The sequence below is a fragment of the Coptis chinensis genome, chromosome 3, assembly GCF_015680905.1.
Source record: "Coptis chinensis isolate HL-2020 chromosome 3, ASM1568090v1, whole genome shotgun sequence".
In the NCBI taxonomy this organism is placed as follows: Eukaryota; Viridiplantae; Streptophyta; class Magnoliopsida; order Ranunculales; family Ranunculaceae; genus Coptis; species Coptis chinensis.
In genome coordinates this window covers 124,602,397-124,607,236 of record NC_141458.1, presented here as the reverse complement: position 1 = coordinate 124,607,236, position 4,840 = coordinate 124,602,397, and the positions used below count along the sequence as shown (strand labels likewise).

Here is a 4,840-nt window from a genome sequence, read left to right as displayed (position 1 = left end):
TTTTTTTTTTTTTTCTTAATTTTCTTTCCCAATCTCTCATGCGGTTTTGGCAAAACCGCACCATAGAAGCCTAAGCCCATGCGGTGTTAGAAAAACCGCGTGGTTTTTCCAAAACCGCGTGAGAGATTTGATACAGCACCAAAGCTGGAACCAAATATTGGCAGATTTGGTGTTTGGTGTTTAGTTTGGTGTTTTTTTTTTGTGTTTTCATCAACATGTGACTCTCCTGAAGTTGAAAAAACACCAAATTTTGATGCTAGATTGGTATCACTCCTAAAGATGCTCTTAGGCCCTATTTTGCAGCATCGATATGGATGTGGACTACCATAATCAGGAATAGGTGACGTGGCCACCACCGTTTATCTTGTATATAACAGTTTCAAGGACGGGAAGTAGGACAGGGATTGGGTCGGGTTCGGGTCGGATATGGCTATATCCGAATCCGAATAGTTTTATAATATCCGAACCCAAATCCGAACCTAATTATATCCGAAATTTAATATCCGAACCCGACCGAATCCGATCGGATAACACTAAAAATAAATAAAAAAACCTAAAAATCATATCCGAATCCGAACCCGATCCGAATATATAAACGGATATAAAAATCAACCCAAACCCGATACCCGATATATTCGGTAATCGGGTCGGGTCAAATTCGGATCTACCCCGACCCGATTCCCTGCCCTAACTGGAAGTATCCCAATTCCCAAGTTCAAGCAATCAAAAGCCTATTCAAATCAAACGCTGTTTACTTAAACCAACCAAGCAAGGGGTTGACTCGCCACATGTTCTCAACAAATTGATCATTCCAATTGGATCCTCAACAGATTTTTAAATCACCTACAAAAGTGGCGAGATCTGGTAAAGTTTAATCTATTGCTTATTCATTCCGTCGGTCGGTTGTTTGCGCACGTCTTCGCAAGGACTTACATTTCTTTGATCACGTAGTTTGGATGACAAAGCCCGAATTAGGCTTATTAAATCAATATTTGTATCAAGTCAACTGTATAATTGCAATTATGGCATGAACTTATGTTTCTTTGATCACGTTGTTTTGATGACAAAGCTCGAATTAGGGTTAGGGTTATTAATCAATATTTGTATCAGTCAACTATATCAGTATTACACTATTACATATCCTCTGGAATCAGACGTCAGAAGTCAGAACACTGAACGCTAGATTTCTAAAGACAGTATAAGCTTCTCTCCTAGGTTATAGTTCCATGAAACATTGCACTAGTAATGCAATGACCAGTAGGTGCAACCAAGAAGGTGATGCCTCTAGCACGTTTCTGTGCGTCTTCAATGAGACCATGAAAACCTTTTACATACACCCTGGCCTACATGGTTAAACCAGTTTGGGCCACCACCATGATCTTTGTGGGCACGCAAAGCTTTCGTGCCGAAAGGCTAAATAAGTGTCACCTACTCATCTAGTTTTTGACATATTTAATCACGATATTGATCTAAGAATGAAGTTTTTCACACAGGAATGACAGGATACAAAGCCAAACAGCAACTGAAATTAAACCAACAATCCATCATTTACATGTAATCATTGAAGGGGTGAAACATCATTTTCATAGACTGGTGTCATTGAATAGTGCTGAAGCATATATACATAAACTAGAAGCCCATAAATACCATAAATTGACCATACGGCCAGACCCGTATTTATTTTATATTTTATATACAATGCCTCCCTCCAAACTCCAAAGAGAACCTTCAAAAGAATAACAAGTTCCCCACCCCACCCCAGTGACCCCACCCCCTCTCTAGAAGTGCTAAACATAACAATACAAAAAGTGCTAGAAGGAAAAGCAAGAATAAACAGAACAAAAACAAGAAAAACAACCGAAAAAAAAAAAACTGGACATACAAAATTACAAACTACCTATAGTTCCTAATCTAATCTTCCCTGCTGCAAATTCTATAATTTATCCACCAACCCAAGGTTTGTTCTTATTATCCACCACACTTTTTGTCTCTATCCTTCTCATTTATTACCACCTCAATCCTTCTTTAAATCTTCTCAGTACCCCGTCAATAGCAACATCAAATGCATCTTTAGTATTCTCTAATCCTTCAATTGGTTCAGCATACACAAACTTAGGTATATACTCAATAACTTTCTCTCTCATTTTCCTAATATCTTCTCTACTAAACTTCTCAAGAACCCCTCTTATAGACGTACCATTTTTCACATCTCTACGGTCTATAAAAACCGAATAACTCTCCGGTTCAACCGGTAAGAACCACTCGTATTGAAAATAAGCGGTTCTTCTCCAAAAGAAAACCGGGATTGAACCAGCAACCATACAGTCAAAAATTGACCGTCTAGTAAAACTATCGCCTCTTGGTTGTAAACAAAAATCCGAGTCAAGAAACGTTTCAAGAATCGCTGAGCTACCATTTGAACATCGGGTTCGACCACAGTCCACAACTCGACACACATCCGATTCGTTATAACAATGGCTCAGCAAAAAACCTCTAAAATCTTCTTTAATCGTGCCACGTGTACCTCCAGCGAAAGAGAATAGTGACGTGCGATTACGCGAATGGACAAAATCCTGCCACTCTCTTACATCAGAATCAGTTCGAGGATGGAATCCAGTAGGGTAAGGTACACCAACATCAAAATAGTCCCAAGGATTTCTTTCAATCAAAAGACGTGTAACATGTTTCATTGCCTTGATATAAAGAAAACTAGACCCCCAATCTTCATCTTTTGATCGTCTAAAATCCCATGAGATTCTACCTAACATCATAAAATGATCCCAACCATTTGATCTATTCCAATATTTTGTTCTTGCACCCACTTAACCATAGTTACACAGTGAAAATCACGTTCTTGAGCAGTATAATTAGTCCATAAAACTTACCCACAGCGAGTCCGGCATAAAACGGAACGTAAAACGCTTGAGCCGACTCAGGATTTTGAGTCCTACATTTATGCCCCAAAATTCGATTGTGGAAAATAATTTCCGAAGCAAATTGATCTGTCCAAAACCATGTCGAAACCAAATTATCCGGTACAACTCCATTTATCCCGGTCGCGTGTCGGCCCAACCCATCGTTAGAAAGCGCGTCGCAACGAGACCCCCAAGGGTTTAAATCTTGACAATTCTCTACAAGATCTTTATTCAACATGGGTGGAAGATCGTAAACATAGAATTTCCCATATTTACAATCTCGGTTTACTAGTGGATTTGAAGAAGGGGACTGTTTGGACTGTTGTTGTTGTTGTTGGTGTAAAAGGAAAGTAACAGGAAGAGAACGAACCATGAAAACAAGAAAAAATTGTAAACTGATAACACTGAGAAAAAGCCATGTTCTAGGGTGAGTAGAGAAGAAGGAAGGTATTGAGTGAAGTGGGTTTTTTGGAATTGAAGTGAAATCAGGGGTTTTGGGTTTTTTAAGACATTGAGATTCTGGTAAAGAGAAATTGTTGCATTCGGGAAGCATTACAAAGATAGGTTCTGTTTAAGAGTAAAAGGTAAGGCGTTTTTCAGGGGGAGAAAAATGGTGGTTAGTTGCAGAGAGAAAAACGAAAGGTGTGGAGGAGAGAGAGCAATTAAAGCGGCTGCTTTATTTAGCTAGAGCAGAGAACAACAACTGTAGATTTTCTTTATCTTATTACGTGACCGAAATTGCTGAATGATTGACAGGTGCACTTTTTTTTAGTTAGACGGCTTTGAGAGGGCAACCGACCAGTTAAGTGATGATTTTTAAGTGCAGGTGTCAGTAGTTTTTAACTTTTTCTTTGATAAAAAGGTCAAAGTAAACCCAAGTACAGTACAAAATCTAGTGGAACATCGTGATACATCATATACGACTATATTTTCTGAAAACCTAGGGAGAGGCACAATTCACTGTATGCTTACACTTCCAACTTTGTCTATGGCATTATTATCGATTCAACATAAGTTTATTGAGAAATTGATTTTGTTACAAGAGTAACTTAACAAGAATCTTGTTAAGCACCAAGCGAGATTTATCCCAGGGAAGAATCAAGTCCCGAAAAGAGTAGTGTTCAATATTGTGAATCAATTTACTATTTCAAAAGATTGGCATTGAAGTCGTTTTCAATACTTCGATGTTCGAACTTCGAACCATTAGTTTTGAATCTAAAATCGATAATCTTTGTGAAGTAAATGGCTGTTGAATACCCATTTTTTTTTAAGCTTGAATTTAGCTGACAAACGTTTGTACATAATGCAGATAGAACAAATGTGGAGTAGCAACTTGCATCATATCTTTCGTATTTTTCAACATGAATACACTGTCATGTTCTCTGTTGTTGAGTCTTATTACAATAGACACAACAAATGGTTTGTTTCATCGCAATGAACAAGACAATGCGGCATGTGCGTGGACAAACAGGGGGTCGAATAAGAGGGGTGTTGCAGCTGTACTGATTGCGCAAGCTACGCAAAATTACGAACCGCGCACTAAGCCACTAACTGCCATGGTCCGTCTTGCCGACAAAAACGTTGACAGAAATAGAGGGGGGTCTTCTTGTGTAGTCCAGTAGTACGTTCACTAATTTACTCCAACAATCTTCGCTCCTTTTTGGAGCAACACCAAAATTGGAAATTTGTCATCCTTGCATAGATTGAACCTTTTGAAATGCCCATTGTCCAAAATTAGTCCATTTTTGAATTTTCACAATGCTAAAGGTCTAATTTTGACTGAAATACATACACTCACTTTATTACAATTTTTGGTAATAGATATTCATCCATTTTGGAATAATTTTGTGTTGCATTTTTTTTGGCTAAATCTATAGTGCGCACGTCATATGGTATGCTATCAAATCCAAAGCTCATACTAAAGG

General features: G+C 38.3%; 1 pseudogene across 1 annotated transcript; it reads right to left on the bottom strand.

Annotated features, from left to right (window-relative positions):
• Positions 1 to 1,506: 1,506 nt before the first annotated feature.
• Positions 1,507 to 3,598, bottom strand: LOC147514191 (xyloglucan galactosyltransferase XLT2 pseudogene; annotated as a pseudogene). Its single transcript, XR_015215931.1, has one exon. The product of XR_015215931.1 is annotated as a xyloglucan galactosyltransferase XLT2 pseudogene (transcript).
• Positions 3,599 to 4,840: the final 1,242 nt, after the last annotated feature.